This window comes from Canis lupus, chromosome 17, assembly GCF_011100685.1.
Source record: "Canis lupus familiaris isolate Mischka breed German Shepherd chromosome 17, alternate assembly UU_Cfam_GSD_1.0, whole genome shotgun sequence".
Classification (NCBI taxonomy): domain Eukaryota; kingdom Metazoa; phylum Chordata; class Mammalia; order Carnivora; family Canidae; genus Canis; species Canis lupus.
In genome coordinates, this window is record NC_049238.1 from 44,095,034 (window position 1) to 44,121,279 (window position 26,246).

General features: G+C 39.0%; 1 protein-coding gene and 1 long non-coding RNA gene across 10 annotated transcripts in view; one reads left to right on the forward strand and one right to left on the reverse strand.

The window, feature by feature from the left end:
• Window positions 1-26,246, reverse strand: part of CTNNA2 (catenin alpha 2) — a 1,087,950-nt gene that overhangs the window by 187,622 nt on the left and 874,082 nt on the right. The window lies entirely within an intron of this gene.
• LOC111090641 overlaps window positions 5,952-26,246 on the forward strand; it is a 77,166-nt gene continuing 56,871 nt past the window's right edge. For both annotated transcript variants that reach the window (XR_005372505.1, XR_005372503.1), the window contains exon 1: window positions 5,952-5,988. This is a non-coding gene — a long non-coding RNA (uncharacterized LOC111090641). The remainder of the gene's footprint in view (window positions 5,989-26,246) is intronic.

Sequence of the window (26,246 nt, forward strand, 5' to 3'; positions counted from 1 at the left end):
TGAGTGAAGAAAGGGAGGATTAAAAGAATGCAGCTCTTCTTCCCAAACAGATGTAAGAGTTCCAGCCTTTAAGATTTAATGAGTTCTACTTCGGGAGAAGGAAGATATCTTGATGTGGGAGCATCTAGGCTTTGTAATGGATAAAACTCAGCACCATCATCTCTTGCCTGAATTCTTACAAATGTCTCCCTAGTTAGTCTTCCTGTTTCCATTCTTCCAGATATTTTCCACAAAGGAGTCAGAATGATCTTTAAAAAATGTAAATTGCATTATGCTTAAGACCTCCATGGCTTCCCTGTAATTAGGATAAAATGCCAACCCTTGCTTTGCAAGGTCCTTTATGATCTGACTCGGCACATGATGCCACACACTCTTTCCTGCCTCACAGACTTTCTGCATGTTCAACTCTGGGCTGGAACCCTTCCCTTCACTCTACTCTTGCATGGCTGGCTTCTTCTCTCCCTTCAGGGCTCTGCTTAAATGTCACTTGCTCAGAGAGACTCAATTAGAACAGCTCATCTCAAATTAGTTCCTTTCTCATTTTTTCCCTTCCCTCTGTTTCAAGGTTTTTATCACAATTGTAGTTAATTTTTTCTGTTTACTAGTATATCTTGTATATTCACTCTATCTACCATGTCTTATGGGATAAGGAACATATTTGTCTGAGTCAGTGTCTCCCAGTGTCCATTACAGTACCTGGTGCAGAGTAGGTATTCAGTGAATGTTTGGTAAATGAATGAACCAATAGTGATTAACTGTTCTTCTACCTATCTTCATCGGCAAGTGTTGTCCAGCTAGCTGTGGTATGGAGTGACACCCCGGGCAGGAGAAGAGCTGGGACCAGGGAGCACTCTTCCTTTCCCCAAGCCTACTCACAACATTTTGGGATCTGAACCAAGACTCTAAATCTAGAATTTAATTTTGGAATTCTCTGACTCCTTGGAGTTCTGTGCCAGAATATGAAGGTAGGAAACAGTTGGCCCATGGTCCTCAAAATCTTGTTCTAGCCCTTTTCTCTCCTTTCCACACTCAGTTCTATCTTGCTTAATAAGAGGGCTCATCAAACCTGTTCCCAACAATTTCCCTTGACCGCTTCTTTGCCTAGAGGTGTTCACACCAGCAGCTCAAGCTGCCCTCAAAAGAATGGACTAGGAAGAAGGTCCAAGTAGGTCTTAGAACTGGATCTGGGCTATTTGGCAGGGATTTCTGTGTAGTCTAAATGGCAGATGGTATGAGCTCTGCATAGACTCCTTTGGCTGCACTGACTCTTCTCCCTGTGGGTAGGAGAATGCTGGAGGAGGGTCCCTGGAAGAAGCCTCTAAGCACAGAGCTAAGTGCTAATATTACCCATGTCAGGTCAGGTGCTAATATTACCCATGTCTAAGGGTTGTATTGTCTCTTTCTAAAAGTATATTGACATGGCCATTGCCAAGATTACAATGAAAAGAAATTCTAAAGCCAAAAATAAGGCACTGAGATGTGTTGAAAAGTTTGAGAAAACCTAACATCTGTTTTGATAAAAGTTTTCCAACCAACTAATGTCACAGACCCCTCACCTACCTCTTACTTCCTCATCACCTCACACCTGCTTCTGTGCATAGGCTTTTACCCAATGAGGTACAAACCTATCTATGCCCATGTCTCAAGCCCCACTGGCAAACATGCTGAACTCTACAAAGAAACCCATACTCTTCCTCTATAAACCACATCTCAAAGGTACCTAGAATTTAAACCCATACTCTACCTCTATAAACCACATCTCAAAGGTACTTAGAAGCTAAATTCTATTAGTTCAGGGCTTGCCAGTCTTTCAATGTATGCCAAGGAAGCTACTAGTGTTGACTTCCAGAAGCTGCTCTTTCCAGATGATATTTTTTCAACTGGAGGATTAGTGTCATATATCACCAACTAAATGAAATGAACCCTCTAATATCTGAACTTTTTTTTTTTCCACTGGAAAAGTCTGTCTATCTTTCAAGCAACTGATATTCAACAGTCGCTGGCCTGGCAAAAACATGGCAGTCACACTGGGAGACACAAGTCTATTTATCAAACAATTATCAATTACCTAATAGTTCTGGCTGTTCAGGCACATAATGAACTCCTTGGGTATTTTTTTCTACAATGTTTCTTAGTCAGAATATATGTCAGTGCAGCCTGGAGATGTTAGCAAAATGATCAAAACCCTAGAATCTGAAGGAAAGAAAGAAGATAGGTCTCGCTCTGAGATAAGTCAAGGGGAAGAATCAAAACTCAGTTTTAGCTGTCACATCACTTCAGAAACAACAAATCTGCTTGGTCTCACCTGTACTCTCCACACTTTTACTCTGCCTCCTGACACCTAACCCAGAGTGCAAGTCGCTAAGTCACTGAATGGCAAAGGTGCAAAATTTAGCTCTCATTTTGTTCAATCCGGGTGTTTGTGTATGACAAAAAATGCTTCAAAAAAGGAAAGCATTTGTCTAAGGGCAAAATTCATCATCATAATCATCATCATTCTCATTGTGATTAAAGCTGCTAGATTTTAGCAGATCACTTATTACCCATCAGGCTTGTACTGAGCACTTCACACTCATCATATTAACATCATGTTGAACTGAGTCTATAGAAATGGTTTCTAATCTTAAAAATAGCACATGACAAGTAAAATCCATTTCTATAGCCTCAGTGTTCAAGCCTTACATGAAGATATCTCCATTTTTTCAATTGTGAATTATGTGGCATTTAACATGGTTTTTGTTGCTGTCATTTTGTTTTCAAATGGAACCCAAATTTTATGCTACATGGACATTATATTCTATTTGGTTTATTTTACTTTATTTACAAGTAAAATTCACCTATTATAGATGGCTCTTGGATTTTCCAAGAGCCAAACCTGTAGTCCAAGTATAAAATTATATTTCCTGGGAATATTGAGAAGAATAGGCTACAAGCTCTTCTGGCAACTCCTCACAAGAAGCCCCATGGACACTGGTTACAGTAGAATAGGGAGTAGGAAAAGCATTAATATTTTTGTGGGGACTCTAACTCATAGTTGGATAAAATATATTTTTCTATGTTTGTTTTAAAATAAATAAAAGGGATGTTAGATTGCATTGTAGTTTCAACTTCTAGATATAAGGACACTGATTTCTTGGACTTCAGGAGTACCCTAGATTATAGTTAAAACAAAAACAAAACTACAAACTTTTGTTTTGAACTAATTATAGACTAATAGAAGTTGCAAAAATAGTTCAGACAAGTCTTATGTAAGTATCACTCAGTTTCTTCCAGTGGTGGCATCCTACAGAACTAACAGTACAATGATACAATATAATCAGCTAACGTACAGATCTTACTTGGTTTTCACCAATTTTTGTATATACTCTTCTCTTCTTCCCTCCCTTATTTCTTCCTTTCTTCATTCCTTCCTCCCTTCCTTCCTCCCTTCTTTCCTTCCTTCCTTCTGAGTATGTGTCTGTCTGTGTATGGGTGTGAAGTAACTAAGACAAAATGGATCAAAACTCTACCACTTCCTGTGGGACTTATAAACTCTCTGAGACTTTCTGTTTCTCCCTGTAAGATGTTTCTTTGTGTTAGGTAGGGTCTTTGAAAGCATTAATGATGAGGTAATGAATGCACATGAAGTGCCTGGTCACAGGTGAACCTCCTTAGCTAAACAATGTTTTATGAAACCTAGAATTTTCCATTACTTTGGTTTGCAGGTATAACTACAACTTGTGGTGTAGTGCCATGAATATCATTTACTTAAAAGATACTTGCTGATGATACTAGGAGGAGAGAAGTGCAATATATCCATTATACCAATTGCAACCTTCTCCTTCTTACCTCAAATATGTTCTTCCTCGGGGAACCCCAAATTTATAATCTTATATTCATTGAGCTCTTTGATGGAAATCCTGCTGAGACCTAAGCAAGATAACATCAAATAGAAATAACATCCTGGCTGAACTCTTAGACAAATGCTATGGGAACTGGGAGCACTTTTTATGTATCAGTCAAAAGCACTTTTCCCGTCTTTATCTGAACGTTGCAAGTCAAAGTAAGACATTCTGGAAAACTATGTGGGAAAAACAAAAAGGGAATGGCTGCTTTGAAAAAGTTTTCCTTGCACACAAAAAAACGTTGTTCCTACCATTTTTAAAGAGGCTTTCCTAGTAAATTTTAAGTTTTTAAGTTATTTGATAGGCTAACAGAATGGACTTTGCCAGGTGTATATTATCCATAACTTTCCAGAAATCCACATGCAGTGCACATTTACTTACTTCCTTAATATTACTCACACATAAAATCAAGGAAAGATGAAACAACAACAAAAAGCAAATCTCTATATTTTGTTGCTGCTTAGGAGACAGTCATGATTTTTTTCACTATATCTCCTCCATTTCTCTGAGCATGTTATTGGATAAAAAGCTCTCTGTAAACCTCGCTAAAGACTAAATAACTCTCTCCAGCAGGATTCAGATTTCTATTACTTTATACATTGGAACGTCAACGAGTTTTCCAAATCAATATTACAACAGAAATGTGACAATTATAATAGAAGGTATAGAGGAAGAACACAGAAGAAGTTGCTTCCTTATTCTATTTTTGGAGGAAAAGGGCAGGCAGAAGCAACAAAGGAAAAAAAACATAAATGAAGGCAGAAGAGCTACGGATGACCCATGGCCCTACTTGTGGATGATTAAAACATAGCACTAAATAACCACATGACAAGTATTATTAATAATTCATATTAGAAGGAAGGTGTTTGCTTCATTTTTAGATAAAGAAAATAAAGGCAATCGCACCATATTGGAACAGAATATAACACAGGAAAACATTAGTGAAGGTTTGGGCTTTTAAAACAAATAAGAAGTTCATTTCAACTGTATCATAAAATAAAAATTAGATCGTAAAAATGAAATTATTTGGTTTAACAGCTTTTCTAATCCCTTTTTAAAAAGAAGTAAAGAAAAAAAAGAAAAAAGAAAAAGAAGTAAAGGAGTGAAGAAAGAAAGGAGAGAGACCCCGAGAGAGAGGAGGGATGGAAAAAAAGACATATTTTTCTTCCCAGAATTGGCCTCTGCAAAGAGCTGCTTTGACTTCCAAATGCATCAGCTCATCTGAAAGCTTGGGAGCAGTATGTGAAGGGAGTGGAAAATCCTCTGTCAGCTTCTTCAGGCATTCCAAGGTATCCAAAGAGATACTCCTGGCAGCACTTGCTAAACTTCAACAATCCTGAGTAATTTATGTCTTTGTCATCCACTCCCTTATTTATAATGGTTCTATAATTGAGGATACCATAGGAGGGAATTACACCAATAAACAGTCACTACACAGTCGTTAAATTTGGACAATGTAATATTATTATAATTCATATTTGGGGGTTATATAAGAACACATGTGTCAAGATCAGAATCCTCTACCACTAAATGTATGTATTTATTTAACATCCATAGGGCCTATCACATGTGAGTCACTACAACTAGTGGTATGGCTGAAAAGACTATCCAACCAATACTTACTGAGAATCCATTTTTTAATGATTTGTTTATTTATCTGAGAGAGAGAGAATGCACGTGGTGGGAGAGGCAGAGGGGGAGGTAAAGGAACAAGCAGACTCTGAGCTGAGTATGGAGTCAGACCACACGACCATGAAATCATGACCTGAGCTGAAATCACAAATCCTACACTAAACTGATTGAACCACCCAAGCACCCCTACTGAAAATCTATTTGATTGTAGACACCCATATTTCAATAGTAAATAAGTCAAAACAAAGTTCTTTATGGAGCATATGAATAACTCAAAAATTCTGCTTTTAAGTAGCTCTCATCCTGGGGAGGGTGGAGGAAGACACACCTTTAGACAAATAAATAAAATACGGGGAAATGAGTTTTAATGCCATGAAAGGAGGGGGAAAATAAACAGGGTAGTTAAGAGCAAAGATTCTGGAACCAGAATGCTGAGAGCTAACCCCAGTTCAGCTACTTACTAGAACAATGGGTAAGTGTCTTATCCTCTCTGTGCCTCAGTTTCTTCATCTGTGAGATGAGATATATACTAGTGTCTTTTTCAGGTGACTAAATGAACTAATGTTAGCAAAGTTCTTAAAATAGTGTCTGGCATTTTGGAAATACTGCATACAGATCTGCTCCATAAATAACGTACCATACTGAGGTGATTTAAAGTAACATGCCAGAATAGGTATGGGTGCTTCTGAGGAAGGGGAATAATTATAAAGCATAAATTTCTAGCAAATACTGGAATTTCAGCCATCATTACAGACACCACTTGTTCTATAATTTTTTTTAAAAGATTTTACTTATTTATTCATGAGAGACAGAGAGAGAGAGAGAGAGAGAGAGAGGCAGAGACACAGGCAGAGGGAGAAGCAGGCTCCACGCAGGGAGCCTGATGTGGGACTCGATCTCGGGACTCCAAGATCACACCCTGGGTCAAAGGCAGGCATCCAACTGCTGAGCCACCCAGGGATCCATGTTCTATCATTTTTAAGTCCAGATTTACTTGCCCTAATTTTACAGCAAGAAAACAAGCACAGAAAGCTTAGGAGATTCAATCATCAGAGCAAGAGAAACTCCCAGAAAAAGAGAATTACTTGAAATACCTTACTACAGCTTGAATTTATCCATCTCATTCTTTGAACCACTTTTAACCTAGCATCCAATACTGCATGGATAACCTGTCGCCATAATGAAAAATTCAAGATGCTGTAAATGCACTAGATTTCACATTATTGTCAAAACACATTCCTGGGGCCCAAATATTGAAAAGTTTCCTTCTTATGGTTCATGCAGGACAGATAGAAACTTCTCTACTCATGGTTCAGGCTGAAGCTGTTGCAGTGGGAGTGAAGGAACACTCAGAGGCTGCAGGGATACTGGAAGGCTTGGAGGAGGGAGGAAAGGCTCCAATGCCAGGCCAAGGACAGAACAACAAGAGTAAGCCTTCTGGCCTGGAAAGATGGAGACATACAAAGGAGGCTCCCAGAATCATGAAGGGGGAGGCAGGGGGAGAAGAGAAGAATGAAGAAGCAAAAGAGGAAATGGGAAAACATGGCTTGATCATTAAACCCTTGAGTACATGAGCTCCCAGTCCCTAAACATATGACTCAATAGCACTGAGAGACAGTGGGAAAAAACCGTGAATTCTAACTCCACTTATAAGCCATGTGTTTTGGGGCAAATCATTCATCCTTTAGGCAAAGTACCTAGAGGGGCACCTGGGTGGCTCAGTGGTTGAGTGCCTACCTTCGGCTCAGGTCATAATCCCACGGTCCTGGAATTGAGTCCCGCATCTGGTTCCCCAAAGGAAGCCTGCTTCTCCCTCTGCCTATGTTTCTGCCTTTCTCTATATATCCCTCATGAATAAATAGATAAAAATCTTTTTAAAAAGTGTCTAGAAAATATATACTATATATATATATATACATATATATTGTGTGTATGTATATATATACACACACACATATATGTATAAATATATACTGGATGCGTGTTTCTTTCTTCTTTCTGAACTTGGTTTATTGACTGTAAAATAGGCATATTAAGATCTACTTCACAAGGCTATTAATGTAATTAAATTCAGTAACATATTGGAAAGTTCCATAACAAACTTCTTGTGTAGAATCAGAACTCATTTTTCTTGTTATCCGAAATTATGAATACCCACCTGCAGGGACTGTTGCTCGTAAGAGCAGCATGAACATGAAAAACCTCTAAAAATTCCAAGGAACCAGTCCTAGTAACTTTGTATAGAATGGAAAAAAAGGAGAAATTAGATTAACTCCAGCCTAATGGCTCCCTCCCCATACTCCCCATGTAATCCACCTAAGAAAAACTCAACCTTCACCTCAACTAATCTAGGCCTTTAAATTACTTGAAAAATTACCAACACCTCAGAATCTGCAAAGCTCTGTAATAACAGAGGAATTTAGATCTGATTCTGGTGAGTCTTAAGTGACTTATTTTATTTTCTCCAGCTCACATGTACATTACTGAATAAAATGATGAAAACATGAATGTGAAAGGAGTAGATGATAAAGTGACAGTTGAGGATACCATTAGAATGATGACAGATTGGGATCCCTGGGTGGCTCAATGGTTTAGCACCTGCCTTTGGCCCAGGGTATGATCCTGGAGTCCTGGGATCAAGTCTCGCATCAGGCTCCCTGCATGGAGCCTGCTTCTCCGTCTGCCTGTGTCTCTGCCTGTCTCTCTCTTTCTCTCTCTCTCTCTCTCATAAATAAATAAAATATTTTTTAAAAAAAGAAAGATGATGGATTGAGTAGGAGGTTTGTCACAAGTTCCTTGGTAAGTGGTGTTTTGAGAGGATATTGGAAAGATGCCAGAGATGGAAGCATAAACCATCAGGTGAGTGTCACTAACTCACAGAGAACCACATAAGAGATAAGAAAGCCTAAGAGATTCTGGAACAGAAGCCATGGAATTTGAAATAATTAGTGTGCCAGTTAAGTGGGAAGGAAAAATAGAAAGATGATTTCAGAGTAGAGGTCAAACACTTCACCAGAAAATAAGTTATAAGAGATCAAAGGGAAACTAGGAAACTAGGGTGGAGAGGGTGGGGTGGGAATTTATAAAAGGGTGAAACTGTGACTCCATGACAAAAAAGAAAACAATCTACAACAGATACTTTGAAGATAAAATCCAAATAATGTATGTGCTTTAATTCCTGGATTCTTGTCACCTGTGTCTAACTGTCCTTTCAACCAGGAAAACTGCTTTAAAGATTAACAGCGATTATTAGGCTGAAAATTGATGACCCAGCAGTTATTTACTCAGAAAGAAAAAGGGGGGAGGGAGAGAAAGAGAGAGAAAGAGAAAAGGAAGGAGGAAGGAAGAAAGAGAGAGGAAGACAACTGTACCTAGATGAAATTGGCATCAACTGGAAAACCAAAAAACTAATCTAGTCATGATTATTCCCAAAAATTGAATAAGAAGTTGATGTTGCCTATAACAGATATGATTCAAACAATGAAAGCTTTAAAAAAGAAGAATTTAAAATCTATCAATACCTGTACAACCTCCAACTCAATCATTATAGCCTACATAGACACTGCATTTGCAACTCTTAAGTCCTAATGTATGAAGCAGCATAATGTTTCAAGAAAAAATAAATTTGAAGCCAGAAAGTTCTGAGTTCAAATCTCAGGTTGGCCACATATTAACATGTGCAAGCTTAGAAAAGTAACTGTGACAGTCTGAGACTCATTTTCCTCAATAACAAGAGAAAATGAACTTGTGAAGTTTCCAGCTTCCCAGCCTTGCTTGTGTAACGCAATGAGATTTTATTTTTAAAGTGTCTAGGATGCATCAAGGGCTCAATTAACAATGTTCATTCCTCAGACTTCTAAGGCTGGCCTCAAGGCACCATATGTGAGCTGCAAATATAAAATAAGTTGACTGACTTTTAAACAACAATTAAACATAGCCAAATCTTTTATTGCACAGTGGATGTTCTTGCAAAGTAGATCCCCAGGAAGGCTATGCATGACACTCAACCAACCTGCCCTTGCTGACAACACTCACTGCTGGAGCCCCCCTTCCAGAACTGCTGTAGGAGCTCTTTCCTTTAATTATCCACAAAGGTGGAAAATATCATTCTTTTGATGGGGGCAATTGATTTCTGGAAAAAGTCACCATCACTTGGATCCAAGTCTGACGAGTAAGATCTAGCTAAAGTGTGACCACTAAGCAATGAGACTGATTTTCTCCTGTGACTCATAATCTAGTTCAGAATACAGTTTCAAAAAGTCCTGGATCCTGCCAAAATAAAAGTGCCAGTACATGAAATAGGGGTATAAGAACATTTATTGCAGCACTGAATGTAGAGGCAAAAATTATTGCGTGTGTGTCAGTAGGGGTATGATTGAAAAACTTGTGTTTTAACTCTACCACTAAAGATTATGTAGCTGCCACCCAGAATGAGTTAGGAAAATCTTTCTCAAACTGTGTCCCTGGAATAGTAGCATCAATATTTCCCGGGAACTTGTTAGAAATGCAAATTACTGGGCCCTACCCCAGATCTACTGAATCAAAAATTCAGGGGGATAAGGCTCTATAATCTGCATTTAACAATGTTTCATGTGATTCTGATGTACGCTACAGGTTGAGACCTGGTGAGATAAGGGACGCCCTGAATTTACCTACAATAGGAATATTTGAGATATGTTAAGTAATAAAAGCAAGTTGCAAACCAGTAAGGAACACTTACAGATGAACTAGATTGTGTGTGCCTATGTGTGCATGTGTGTAGAATAAATTACATGGTAGGTTTTTGCCAGACTTTTTATATGGATAGAACTGATGATGGTGGGTTAAGGATAGATGGAGAAGGGTGACAGGGTGGAGGGGAATATATAGATATGTACCTTGTATACAGCATCTAGAGAGATAGGTTTAGTAACTGCTCTCCTCATTCTCTGGCTTTTATTCAAAGCCAACCTTGCATTCCTTTTAAATCTTTTATTCTTCTGTGAAAGCGAATAGTTTCTTTTTCTTCTGGAAATCTCATGTTAGACGTACTGTCTGTGAGTGAACAGCACATAGGCATACTTAATATGTGTTATAAATCTCCAAAGACCATGCAAATGTTGGCTGGTTAAATGGCTGTCACTCAAGATTAGTACGATATATGTTGGTTTCTACATTTCCAAAGAAAAGAAAGCTTTGGATTGACAGCAGTCTACCAGGAGGACAGATTCACAAAGACAACTTTTTTCTTCTATGGACAAAATGTAAAGAAGTTAACTAAGCCCAAATGATCCTTCATGGGGCAATACCTGACTTTCGCATAGTCTTATCTGGACTAAGTTGTGGGGGAAAAGTAGTTTATTTTCAAAGCCTTTATATTTTCATAGAAAACTGAAAATTTTAAGGATTTTCCAAGTAAACTCTGGGAAGAGGGAATCCTTGTGAGTTTTGGAGAACCCTGCAGACTACCCAACCTTCCAGCACATTCATGGCCCCATGAGAATGTCCCAAGTCTTTGCCTGCTTAGCAGGCTTATTCAATGACCCACGACGTTCAGCTCGAGCTGAAAATACTTGATACCCTTATTTAGGACTGAGTGGTCCCTCCCATGAGAATCAAAGCAAAGTGACAAAGGGAAGTCAGCATAACATACCCATAGCAGACTCTGTTGGTGAAAAAAAGCAGAGGATTGTCAAAAGCACAGAAAAGCAGCAGGAAAAAGAGGCAAGATCAAGTATGTATCTGACACAGACTGGGTATATCCCAGGTTAGGATCTCAAGCATTAATCAAGGCGGTAAGGAGAACCTGCCACTTTCAACAAACTTCCCTGGCTCCTGCCTGGTCCCACATTCTCAGTAAGATCTTTATAGGATAAGCAAAGACTATCCCTTTCTTACTGAATAAAAAAATCTATTGTGGTTCCTTGAATACCCCAGATCTGAACATCTCATGCATGTCTTTTCACATAATCAAATGTCAGATTGGTCTGTGGTCCTTTTGGCCTGCCAGCCCTTTTCCATCAGCACATGACATGAGGGGTCAGCTTGTTCGGTGGTGCTCAGTCTGGTGTGCTGGTACATTAGAAGCACCTAGGAAGCTTTTTTAATGCCAGTGCCAGACCCCGCCTTAGACCAAATCTATCAAAATTGTTGGAAGCAGGCAAAAGGGGAAGGTCTGGGCATTTGAAATTTTTAGAGTTTCCAGGAGTTTCCTATAAACCTAAGATAGACAACTACGGAACTAGCTGTTATCTAAGTTGCTAGAGGCAAGATTAGAGTTCTGGTGTGTAGTTGAAAGAGGTGAACTTCAAGGTCCTTTCCAAACAGAAGGGTCAGTGAGTTTCAGAAAGCAGTCTGCTATGGAAATGATTTTTCACAAATAGCAGTGGAAGGGCTTCTTCAAGGTTAAAGAGAGAGGCTTTGCAAAATGAATCGGAAAATCAAGCCCTCTAGCTAGACAATTCCAACCAACCAAACATAAACATAAATATGTATTTTGTAGTTGTGCCAATAAGCTTCTATAGAACCTTAATTTAGTTTTTTACCTAATTTTTTATTGGTCTCAAGAGTCTAGAAAATCAACTCTATAATTTGACACAGTCCACTTCTTCTTAAACTTTATGTAACTCCTGTAACTATGAATAAATCAAGCATCAGTAGTCTCTGATTAATAAACACTGAGCTGTATTAACTACAAAATACATCAACCACATGAATAATTGAAACATCCAAGTTTTTCAGACAGTCCCTCAGTTCTACCAGAGGTAACTTATCAACTGGCCTAAATAGAATTACCCTAAATATTTCTAGGAAAAAATTTGAAGGCTTATTTATTTCTTCAAAGAGCTAGAATGAAGTTAGACATACTGTACTGCTTATTTCTGTAGCTGCATTTACCAAGTCCCCTGGCACTTATGCAAGGACACAAAAATAGAGAGATATTCCTTCTTACCTTTCTCACGTGCAGCCTACCTTGAACTTTAGAAGGAAGTAGCAGGGGTGAGGGAGGCAGTAGAGGATAGTAACTGGAATTTCAAGGAAGTTACTTTTCACATTTTCAAAAGTAGATCACCCCTTTAGATCTCCTTGGCAAGAAGCAAGGGAGTTTAGACAGTGTCTGACTTTTAAACAAAATACACTAAACCAAAGAATCTTAAAGAGCAGAAAGCCTAGCAGAGGGATACAAGGAGGACAAGCACGTGTTAAATGCTCTGAAAAAAAAATAAAAATAAAACTTAGAGCATCCTCACACAAAGGTTTAATCTCAAGAGAAAAAAACATGAAGAAGAATGCAAATCCATCCACCAATCCACTCTGAATCTACTGTGTGCTGAGCCTTGCAAGTGGTGCAGTGATGAATCTGGGAAGGGAATTCTAGGGGCAAAAGTAGGCCAAGTGAGAAGTTGGTATTTTTTTCCTGTAATGGTGATAATAATATTAATGTTATTAGTAAATACATGTTCCGTACTTACCAAGTGCCAGTGCTGTACTAAAAAAGCTTCTGCACACTTTTTCTCACCAAAATCCCAAGAGACAACTAGTCAGATCTATTCCTATTTTTTTAAAGATTTTATTTATTTATTCATGAAAGATATATATATATAGAGAGAGAGAGACAGAGACAGAGACATAGGCAGAGGGAGAAGCAGGCTCCATGCAAGGAGCCTGATGTGGGACTCGATCCTGGGTCTCCAGGACCACGCCCTGGGCCGAAGGCATCCGCTAAACCACTGAGCCACCCAGGGATCCCCTATTCCTATTTTATAACTAAAGACTCAGAGACTCAAAGTGTTAAAGTACTTTGTCCAAGGCCATCTAGAGAGAATTAATTGCTGGGTCTTCAAAAGTACATCTAAAGGGATCCCTGGGTGGCTCAGTGGTTTGGCGCCTGCCTTTCACCCAGGGGCATGATCCTGGAGTCCCGGAATCGAGTCCCACGTCGGGCTCCTGGCATGGAGCCTGCTTCTCCCTCCTCCTGTGTCTCTGCCCCTCTCTCTCTCTCTCTCTCTCTCTCTGTCTATCATTAATAAATAAATAAATCTTAAAAAAAAAAACAAAAAAAAAACCCCACAAAAGTACATCTAACCTAGTTTAAACCCTGAGTCTTAAACAATTAGTGCATCTAATTGTAAGATCTGAGAAGTCAAAAGACAATTTTATAGTGGTGACATAAACCCCTTTGATAAATCACACAATCTATATTCTAGTGGAGCATCATGCAAAGTGGCCTTGCTTTGGGGTCTAAGTAGCCTGCTCCCTTGATGTTCCAACAGGACTGCTACCTCAACCCTCACGTACTGAGGCTACATGAGTCTGGGATAGCTGCTGATTCCCAGGATGGCATTAGGACTGCCACAGAGCACATTAGAAGCCATAGCCACATTGGACAATCCAAAGTGCAGTGGGTATTAAAGTGGCCACATTGAAAAGAGAGGCTTCAATAACTAAATAAATAAATAAATGAATAACTTATTATATATAGAAATATCAGTTTATGATCCAGAGCAGGGCAAAATGTCTCAACTGGCTCAGGTGTCTAGCTTTTGGCCTATGGTATAAATTAGAAACTCAATACCAATAACTGTCCTTAGACATAAGAAACTTTCTTTTCACATCAAAATCCTCATGGCTCTCAGGAAGAGTATGTTGTACATAAGGAAAGAAAGTAACTTGTTCACATAAGTACAATATAGTATAAAGGCCAGTAAGAACTTCTAGAGCCAGCCTGCTTGGGTTTAGTTCCAAACTTCTCTTTCTAGTCATGTGACTTTCCTCACATCACACAGCCACTCTGCTTTAGGTAATGGCAAGTTTTGTGATAATAAAATGCACCAGTGCACTTAGAACAAAAATCAGCACGTAGTATGTGTCTAGCCACACAATTCTTCGTCCCCTTGTCTTATATTCTGCCTTTAGAGATTTGCTACTCAATGGGAAGCACTAGTCTTTCCTTTAATCTTTATTTACAATTCAAAGATCACGGGATCCCTGGGTGGTGCAGCGGTTTGGCGCCTGCCTTTGGCCCAGGGCACGATCCTGGAGACCCGGGATCGAATCCCACGTCAGGCTCCCGGTGCATGGAGCCTGCTTCTCCCTTTGCCTGTGTCTCTGCCTCTCTCTCTCTCCCTGTGACTATCATAAATAATAAATAAATTTAAAAAAAAACAATTCAAAGATCACATGGCCAGCACACATTAGCCACCACCACTTTAGTGTGAATTCATCTATCATATTGTTTTCTTCACTCTAATGGAGACAGCATCTGCCAGAGTAAACTTCTTCCCAGGAGGATATGGAAGAGGGGCTACAAGGCACAAAAGGTCAAGTGAGCTAAAGGGATGAAGCACACAAGTTCACTAACTTACACTTCTTCAAAGACCTAATCCCCTGAAAACTCAGATGCTGGTTTCAAATCTCTGTCTCCCAATCTCCTCAAAAAAAATAATTCTTGCTAAATCTATTTGCCTTACCTCTCAGGCTGGTTCCACAAAGCCTTTCCCAACCATCTTGATGAAGATGGCCCTTATATGACCCTGCAGTTAAACACCTTCTCTTTATGTCTATCTTACTGCCTCCACCTCAGGGACCCCACCCCAGACTTACATGGTAAGTTTACCTTCTTGATGGAAGCATGTTGATTTTACCATTGTAGTACTCTGACTTCATTCACAGATATAAGGAGGCGGCCTTATAAAACCCTGCCACCTCAACACTCCGCTTAACCACTTTGACTGTTCATTTGCCAGGCTTGACAGCCAATGAGCTGAAACAGAGCTATTGCTAATCTGGAAGAAAGCCTTGTCTTTTGGACCAAGTTCTACTGCTCACAAGGGACGTGGCCTCTTCTGATGCTCCCTTTTCTGAGCTTCTGGCTCCTCATCTGTGAAAAGAGGGGGCTGAGCTCCAATGGACTCCAGGCCCCCTTCCAGAATGAACATCCTCTGATTAGATTTCCCAGCTTCCCTCTTTTCCTTCTGACCTTTGGCTCCAGGCTGTCCCAGAACAAGCCCATCATCAGAGAGGAAAGTACCAACTGCCCGCCTGCCAATCTGTGCTCAGGGCAAAGACTCTGCTGGGAGGCTGACAATGATCAAACACCCAGGGCTGGCCTCATATCATATGTCAGCTCAGCAGTCTGAGAGGCTGCAAATGGGGACCTGGGGAGACTAAGTATGCCTCATGCTGCTCTGCAGAACTAATAAGCCAGGACCCACTGACTTGGGTGCCTGCCCTCAGGCAGCCTCAGTAGTTTGCTCATCTGTCTCCTCACCTCCCTGGCAGAATTGAAAGACCTGATGTCTGAATTGAATGGAGCTTTAAAAACCTCAAACATTTGAACATCTCCAATGACGAGGTGCTCATGAATAATATTAACTAGCTGACCATTACCGAGTGCCAGGCACATATTGTCCCCTGAAATCTGAAAAGTCATACCTTAAGGTTGGGCCATGATTTCCCTGCTCTACACACATGGAAGATGTGGAGTGGTCTGGGACCTGCTAAGTCATACCCCGACAGTCTGACCCCAGAGCTCAACCAGGTGAACGCTGCACTGTCTGTAGTGCCTCTCTGGATTTCTGGAGCAGCTCCTACTCCCTTTAAAGGAAAGCTCTTCCTTACACTGAGGCAAAAATCTATCTTCCTATGACAGCTTCCTCCACACCCCCCCTTTTTCTTTACTTGATCCTCTCCCAACATGGATAAAGAGATTCAAATCAGTCAATTGTAATATTTTAAGATAAAGAACAATTAGACCAGATAACAGTAAACTATGGGGTTTCGCCTTTGTTCTCATACAGCTTCCCTTGCCAATTCGAAGGTGGCTCGATATGTTTTTCTCTCTCCCTCTTTGCCCTTTCTTTTTTCTCCAGCAGCATGTTAATAGAAGCCAGGGCTTTGATAATTGTGCAGCTAATTTCTAAATGATTGAAATGATTTATTATTATTCCAGTCAAGGAAAGTTTCTACAGGAGCTAGGACAGCTGGTAACAGTGCCCACAGAATGGGTATTATTTCATTACACAAAAGGTTGACATTCATTGGAAATCACCATCAAGGAAAATATGGGGGTGGAGAATAGAAACATATCTTTTGGTCAGAGGTCAGAGGACTAAACCATTCTCATTGAAATTACATTCTGTTAAATTACCCTGCCGCTCCTCACATTCTCCTACACAACTCCTGTTTTGTGAGAACTTGTGATTCCCCTCGCCCCCAACAGAGATATGTTCTGGGGTGTTTCCTATTTAAGCAAGTTGCTAGCTCTGTGATGGTTTTTGTTCTCTGTTTTGTTTGTTGTTTGTTTTAGCAACCTCTGTGTAGCAAAACAGAATTAACTGAGCACAACTCACACATAGGAAACTCACTCCTCCTGAAACCACTGAGGAAATCAGCAGAGAATGCCTGTTTGAAATGCACTGTATTAGAACCACCCACCGATTGTCTCCACAGTGAAGACTTGCATCAATACTGCAGCCATCCATCCTCATCCCCATGCCCCCTACCATATGTCCCTCCAGGGCTTGGGATCAGGGTGAGAGGTTACTGTCAAGCCCTACTAGCTTTGGCCACATCTAACTAAGGTCAGTAATGACATGTGCTTGGCCTTCTCAAACTGGCACAAACCTTGAGCCAGGAAAAGCTGGGCAAAGGGTACGTTAGGAAATCTAACCTCACCAATATTGGAATGGGAAATCCATTTAACAACCCTATGCTTACTATCTGCTATGACTATAATCCTTAGTGCCCACAGGCCTTACTAAGACTGACTGACTAGCCACTCTGCCTTCTTGGAATTTAAATAGACCCCAGGTGCTCAGTTTCAACTCCAGCTCCATGAAGAATAGGACCAACCTCACACTTTCACCTCATCATTTCCACCATGACCCGGTCGATAGACTCTGATGCTCTAGCCTCATTACAGTTTACACATTCCCAAGAGATTGGATGGCTTTTTTCTATCCCAAGAACAAATCTTCCTGATCTAAAAGACAGATTCTTATCATATCTCAGGATGTTGGGTCACCACGACTCATTAACACTGCCATCCAGAGACAAATTCAAATCCTTTCAATGCAAACCTAAATCTGCTCTGATCAAGCTTGGTGGTTTGAACATTTGACTCTTTCCAGAATGTTTTGTCTAAATTGGTTTTTCCCAGCTCACTCTGCAAGGACCACCCAGTACCATCAGTGCCACCTCTCCTTTCTCCGTGCACCTGTGAGAAAGGTAAAGTCTGGGACTCAGGCTACTCTGGGTCAGTTTTACCTGAGATGTTAATATGGTGAGAGCTGCCTAGAAAACCTCTCCCATTTTAGCAATCATCCCTATGAGACCTGAATGATTTGGGAAACAGATGGAATTTTATTGACCTGTGGGTTTAAAGCCATTGAGTGCATAGCTGACTGGATGACAGCCAGTACCTCAAAAGAGGGATCATCTGTTTTATTCAACAAGGTTTATAGCACCTAGCACAAAGCCTGGCAAACAGGAGACATCTGACAGACACTTGTTGATTAAATGAATAGATGTTTGAGCTGTAGTCCAGAGCACATCACAACAGCTGTGAACAGGCTCTTGAATGAAATAAACTCAGTTTTAAATCCCGATTGTATTATGAATTAGCTGCATGACAATGGGCAAGGATCATAACTAAAGTTTAGCTGCATCAATTATAAAATGGAAATAATAGAATTTGTTATGAGCAGGAGTGTATTCCCCAAAATCTGTACATTGACTCCCTAACCTGCAAAACCTCAGAATGTAACTATTTTTAGAGATAGGGGAATTAAAGAAGTAATTATGTAAAATGGACTCTGATCTAATATTACTGGCTTCCTCAATTAGTAGTGGAGATTAGGACACAGACATACACAGAGGAAAGACCATATGAAAATATAATGAGAGGATGGCCATCTATAAGCCAAGGATACAAGCCTAAGAAGAAACCAACTCTGTTGACACCTTGACCTTTGAATCCAGTCACCAGAACTGTGAGAAAACAAATTTCTGCTATTTATGCCACCCATTCTGTGGTAATTGTTATGACAGCCCTAGCAAACTACTACAAGTATCTGTGATATCTGATGGGATGGTTGTTGCATTCTTAATATAGTACCTTGAACATAGAAAGTACCAAATACAGTGTAAATATTGTTATAATTAGCCACATATTAAATATGCTTTGGTATATAACTACCCTCATATTCTGGATCTTGGGATTTTGTCCATGCTCAAAATCCATTTTTTGCCATCCTCTTTACGCTTAACTTAAATCTACTCTGGTACATGTTGATTTACATATACATTGAAATCTTTTTTTTTCCATCTAAGAATAATTTTTGGACTGAGGAAACTAACATTATAGTGAGGAAATATCTAATTCTTAAATTTGAATAAAATCTGATTTTCTCTAGATTTTACTTAACTCACAAATAAGATCCTAATCATTTTCCTACACCCTAAAATGATATCAGATATTTTACTTAGATAGAATTTGGGTCACTGACTAATCGAAGAGAGCAGTTGTTCCACATTAAAGGGCTGGGTCATACATAAGGGTTGGGATCATATATGAGTCCCAGTGAAGTGATTCTCAGAACTCACTGTCTTCAGATGGAGCTAGATCCAGTCAAATAAGACACAGGAGCAACTGCTATGCCCTGTGGGTATGAAGTCAGGCCTTCTACACATCTATTCACAGTGACACTAAATAACACAAAAGGGTAAGAAGAGCATACAAAGGACAACGACCCCCAAATGCTGTCAGAGAAAAATATGTGCCATGAGTATATTTCTTCCAAAGTGGGAAGGGGGAGATACTTTTTTTTTAAAACACTGACACTTTAATGGTCCGGAGGCTATTAATGAAGACTAGTGTAGGACAAATAGACACAAAGACTATAAAACAGAAATAAAAATGCTCCTCTCAACTTCCATTGCTGCAAATTACCATCCAATCCTGTGATTCTATTGATTTACCTGTGCTATATCAAATTTTAATCACCATAAACCATAGACTAATACAGATCTGCCACCAACAAGTACCCTTAGCAGAAGACTTTGATTACTTTGGACACCTCTGAAAATTTTTTAAGACTGTCTAGCCTGGAAATCTGGAGATACAAGGAAACATCTGAAAAATGTCTCTTCTGTTGGCTTTACAAAAAGTAGGTATGGTAGCCTGCTTTTTAGAAGTTAGGACTTTCAGAAAAGATATGAATAAAACAAAAAGGATATAGTTGCAGGGTTAAAGGGAGTAACTCCAGACAAGGATAACTACCCTAAGAAGAATCCTTTGAGAAGAAATGCTTTTGTTCCCTAAATTACTACAGATTAACCCTATGGTACCAGCATATCTTAGTCCTTTAAATATTCTCTTGATTGTTCCTTGTTCCCAATATATAAAGCCTAACTACACTAAGCCAGCATGTTCTAAACTGTGGGTTACAATAATAGTTTATCAAGATGTTAATACATGTGCCCTTAAAAAGAAAAAACAAAACAAAACAAAACTGTTCTTGATACAACTAGGAAATTTGCATATTCTGTCTCACATGAAGATTTATAATGCCCATAAAAATATTAAATATATTCCTATAATTATGGAATTTGCTTAAAATGGTTTAATTCAGGGCTTTCTATAAAATATCTATTAATATTTCACAAAACGGTGCTCTGCAAATCAAGGTATGTGACATGTTGGCATAAATACTATTGTTTCTGTTACTAATATCCACGTACATTTCCAACATCATAGCTCTGCACTTAGAGAAGATAAGACATATACCTCATGCATACCTGAATAATCTATTTTTCCTCCAAAATACCCAGGAAATTCAGCAACAAGCGCTTTATTTTTCAGCTCAGGCCAATAATACAATGAACCCTAAGTCATTTCTCCTACCATGTGTAGATATAACCATAAATATTTTTAGAAGCATCATTCACCATTAACAGAACTGGATAAAACTGACAAACTTGTACTTGACTGCACATCAAGGTCATAGTGCAGGGTAGGGCAATGGCCCCTAGAACTGAGTGACTCTGGATTTTATATCTAGATCTGTCACTGACCAGTCCTGTGTTAAGCTCCTAATCTCTGTCAGACTCTTTCTTTCTGATCACTAGATAAATTCTACAGTCATTCTAATGTCTGAAGTTCCAAGAAACTATGAGCTTTAAATGCAAAAGTACAAAGTTGTTCAAAAATCTTACATGTTCCTACCTTAACTAGAGGCTTTAAGTATATGAAGTTATTTGGAAACAAAGGACAGAGACAAGGAAAACCAGAGATAACTCAAAGTATATGGCCACATGGAAGGATCACAGGTGATTTCTGGTTTGTTCTTTCTAACTTATCTGTAGTTTCTAATATTTTTGCAATAAACAGATATTACTGTTGTAATACAAAACAGACCTACAAGAGTTTTATTTTGTTTTTAACTGTTCTGAGCCTTTAAGCAGTTTTCTACTGACTTGAAAACTTCATTGTGGGTGGCTAATCAAACTAAATGTTCAAATGTTCAATACTAAACTAAATGTTCAAACCAAAATCATCAATGTTTGGGATAAGCAGGACCAAGATGTAGAAAAGCATGAGGCCTAGCCTCTTCTCTATAGGTAGATGGTCAAATACATGGTAGGAATTTGAGACTTTGAGTGTTAAAGCCCTTAAGAATTGCTTGTAAAAATCAATGGAAGGAACGAAGTCACAGAAAGAAAGTGAGAGAGAAGGAAAGAGGATGGGAAATGAAAACACTGCTGCCTCATCAATCCACAATTTTAGCATCATTATTTGGGTTCCTGGTTTTTTGGAGATCCTGTTAAATACAAAGGCCTCTGGGACACAGTGATCCTTGTCAGCCCCTTGCTTACTGAAAGCATGACAAATTAGTCTCAGGACAGGCAAGTAGGGGGGAAAAGAGCAAAAAGGAGATGTATGCAAATATTTCAGCTGGGGTTCTCAATCTTGGCTGCACATTAGCATCACTTGGGGATCTTCAACCTAGCTCATGTTCAGGCCCCATCCCAGAGCAATTGTGTTAGAACTTCTAGGCTTGGAACCCAGGCTTGGATATTTTTTAAGTTCTCTGGGTGATGGTGAGGTGTAGTCAGGATTCGGATACACAGGCTAGGTAAAACACAGGAATTAAAAGTAAACCTTACTGACTTTAATTTTGCTGAATGCATCCCAGAAACAGAAATAGTTTCATTTTGTGGACTATTTGAAAATGTTCAGATTGTAGGTGAGTAAAGGTGAAACTGAGAATATAGTGAATTTATTCTCATTGCTGAATAGCAATCTAAAACAATAAAACAATAAAATGGCACAAGGCACAAAAATAAGATATACTATTTAACTAGAGGAACACTTAACTTCTTATTTTCAGCAATGTCTTTGATTTTGATAGTGAACAAATTCATGATGGCCACAATTCTCATTATATTTATGGAGAAAAAAGCCAGAGATTTTTCAGCACCTGTTAAGGATGTTGGTACAATCAGAATACATTTGCCTTTTTTTCTTAAACAAGCAAAAAGAACCTACCTCTGAACGAATCTTGAGGAGGAAATTATTTTCTATTCAAAAATTTTCATTTTCACCAAAAAAGAGGAAGTTCCAAGTTCAAAGACAAAATGAAAATGTATATTGACAAGACTTTAGAATTTCATATGACTGGATTCTTGCTTGTTAAGGAATCTGTGCTGCCTTCAGAATTTCTAAAAAGTAATTTTCTCAAGTTCACATACCAACTTGTTGAAATGTCCTGTTGAAAGGGCTTTGCATCTAGATGGTATCCTTTCCAATATGTCTTCCTCCTTCCCTTTAAAAAATCTTCACATACTTTCTTTTCAGACCCCAATTAATCTAGCAAAAATTTCCAAGTAAATCAAAGAAAACTAGAAGCTAAAGAGAAAATTTGATAATTATTAAAACAAAACAAAACAAAACAAAAATCATATTATGTTTTATAAACATGACTATATGAGGCATTCATTAGAAAACAGTCTTAAAGATCATGTCTCAGAATGTGTTCTATCACTCTTGAGTAGATCAATGCAGTGAGTAGATCAAATTTGTAGGTAGGACAAACTATTCCCTTCAAGACAATTTGTTTCTAACTAACCTCTGCCTTAGCATTGGTTGCATAATACCCACCTGAATAGCTTTATAGAAATGCAGATTCCTATGCCTCATTTAAAACACACTGAAATAGGATGAGAAGCACTGGGTGTTATGTTGGCAAATTCAATTTAAATAAAATCTAAGAAAAACATACTAAATTAAACTGTCTTGGTTGGGGTGGGGGTCCTTTGGAATCACGCATTTTGCACACTTCCCAAATGACTCTTAGAAGTTCTAAAGTTAAAAAATCCTGTTCTAAGTGCAACACGGATTGTAAGAAAAGGTCAAGAATACCCTAGCAATGCTGCGGTGGCAACATTCCACACTTCCTAGTTTTAATTAACTTTGTCATTACCTCTAAACATTTATTGGACAGTTTGTGCAAGAACAATTATAAGAGTCTTTTCATGTATCCACTTACATATAATGCCAACTTATGAGGCGGGTGCTAACAAAATTCCCCATTTTACCAATAAGGAAGCATAGGCACAGAAATGTTGAGTGATTCACCCAAAGCTACACATCCTACTGTTTGATAAAGCCAGGCTTTGAAACTAGGGCATTTGACTTTACCAGATCACTATAAAATCCCAAGTAAATAAAGAAATAAAGGTTTATTTTTTTTAAGATTTTATTTATTTATTCATGATAGAGAGAGGCAGAGACACAGGCAGAGGGAAAAGCAGGCTCCATGCAAGGGGACTCGATCCCGGGACTCCAGATCACACCTGGTCCGAAGGCAGGCACTAAACTGCTGAGCCACCCAGGGAAGCCCAGAAGTAAAGGTTTAAATTCACAATAACTGGTTCCCAAGGCTTTCTACCATACGAACAGGGACAAGGTTGACTCTGACTATAACAGTTGGGTCAGTGTTTTTCAAAATGGGGTCTCTCACTTGGGTTAGGTGACAGAACAAGGGCTGGTTAAAAAAAATAATAATAAAATCCACATGCAGAAGAATGAAACTAGACCACTCTCTTTCACCATACACAAAGATAAATACAAAATGGATGAAAGATCTAAATGTGAGACAAGATTCCATCAAAATCCTAGAGAAGAACACAGGCAACACCCTTTTTGAACTCGGCCACAGTAACTTCTTGTAAGATACATCCATGAAGGTAAAAGAAACAAAAGCAAAAATGAACTATTGGGACTTCATCAAGATAAGAAGCTTTTGCACAGCAAAGGATACAGTCAACAAAACTAAAAGACAACCTACAGAATGGGAGAAGAGATTTGAAAATGATGTATCAGATAAAGGGCTAGTTTCCAAGATCTATAAAGAACTTATTAAACTCAACACCTAAGCAAACAAACAACCCAATCATGAAGTGGGCAAAAGACATGAACAGAAATCTCACAGAGGAAGACATAGACATGGCCAACAAGCACATGAGAAAATGCTCCGCATCACTGGCCATCAGGGAAATAAAAATCAAAACCACAATGAGATATCACCTCCAGTGATAATGGGGAAAATTAACAAAGCAGGAAACCACAAATGTTGGAGAGGATGTGGAGAAAAGGGAACCCTCTTACACTGTTGGTGGGAATGTGAAATAGTGCAGCCACCCTGGAAAACTGTGTGGAGGTTCCTCAAAGAGTTAAAAAATAAACCTGCCCTATGACCCAGCAATTGCACTGTTGGGGATTTACCCCAAAGATACAGATGCAGTGAAACGCCGGGACACCTGCACCCCGATGTTTATAGCAGCAATGTCCACAATAGCCAAACTGTGGAAGGAGCCTCGGTGTCCATCGAAAGATGAATGGATAAAGAAGATGTGGTTTAAAAAAAAAAAAAAAGAAGATGTGGTTTATGTATAGAATGGAATATTACTCAGCCATTAGAAATGACAAATACCAACCATTTGCTTCAACGTGGATGGAACTGGAGGGTATTATGCTAAGTGAAATAAGTCAATTGGAGAAGGACAAACATTATATGTTCTCATTCATTTGGGAATATAAATAATAGTGAAAGGGAATAGAAGGGAAGGGAGAAGAAATGGGTAGGAAATATCAGAAATATCAGAAAGGGAGACAGAACATAAAGACTCCTAACTCTGGGAAACGAACTAGGGGTGATGGAAGGGGAGGAGGGCAGGGGTTGGGGGTGAATGGGTGACGGGCACTGAGGGGGGCACTTGACGGGATGAGCACTGGGTGTTATTCTGTATGTTGGCAAATTGAACACCAATAAAAAATAAATTCATTATTAATAAATAAATAAATAATAAATAAATAAAATCCTTAGGTTCTAATCCAGACCCATTGCACCAAGTTTTCAATTGAAGGGAAAAGACATCCATATTTTGCCATGCTCCTCCATGTGTATAAGGTTATTCTTATACACAGTAAAGTTTGAGAGCCACTGTGTTAGATAAATATAAGCACAAGGTAGCAAATTAAACTCACAGATGATAAAGTTAATTTCCCTACTCTGATTATTGAACTAAAGGATAAGGTCAAGCTAGTGGTTCTCAACCAGGGGTGATCCTCCCTCCCATGGGCACTGGACAATGTCTAAATAGACTTTTGGTTGTCAAAACTGGGATGTAGCTGCAGGGGGAGTGCGGGGAGTGCTACTGGTATCTAGTAGTGTAGACTAGGGATGCTACTAAAGATCACATTAAGAATAGCCTAAAAAAGGAGAATAGCCTTGTCTCCTACTTTTCCTCAGCAGCAAATAGGGACAACTTTTCCAATGTCCCTACCTATCTTTGCTACCATTCCACCACTGTTCCAATATTAATGCCTCCTAAAATACTCTCTCTCTCTTTTCGAAATAGCCAAATTTTACTGTTTCTTCAGGTAATACTACCTCCAAAAAATGTCTCTGTGAATTCTCCCACTCAAATCTCTCTTAACCTAAAATCAAGTTTCATTAAAAAATTAGATGACTAGAAATCATAAAACTTAGAGCTGAAATCAGAGATCTTCTAATCAAAAGTTTTCTAATAAGGGAAAGCTGAGACTTAGAATGGTTTTGGAGTGGTAGACATCAGAGTTTGAATCCCAGCTTTGTCCTTCACCAGATAGGAGACCTTATAAAGCTATTTCAACAGTTTCAAATCTCCCTTACCAACTTCACAAGGCATTTGTGAGGATGTATAAAAACGCATATGTGATGTGCCCCATGTGGTGTTGGAGGTACAGGAAGCACACAGCACATTTCAGGTTCCTTTCCTTTCCTAGCGATTTTCAAAGACTTGCCTGAAATATCAAACTAACAATATCTCATACTTGATGTGTCCTAAATGTGATGCTAGTCAAGTTTTAACTCTAAGACCTCAACAATTCTTTGAGTTGGCCTCTACCATTAACTTCATTTTCACAGATGACAAAACTAATAAGAAGTATGAAATTTTTCTAGGGTTCCAGTACTGGTTAATGACAATGCCTGATTTTATAGCTTTGAAAGCCCAATTTCAGGATACTCTCATTAACCATATACTACACTACCCAACAAAATGTGAAAGACCACAAGTCTCCTGATGCCAAGTTAACAGTTCTTTCTAAGGCATTAAAATTGGCAAAGAAGAAGAAGAAGAAGTCAAACTCTCCCTCTTTGCAGGTGACATGATACTGTACATCAAAAACCTAAAACTCTACCCCAA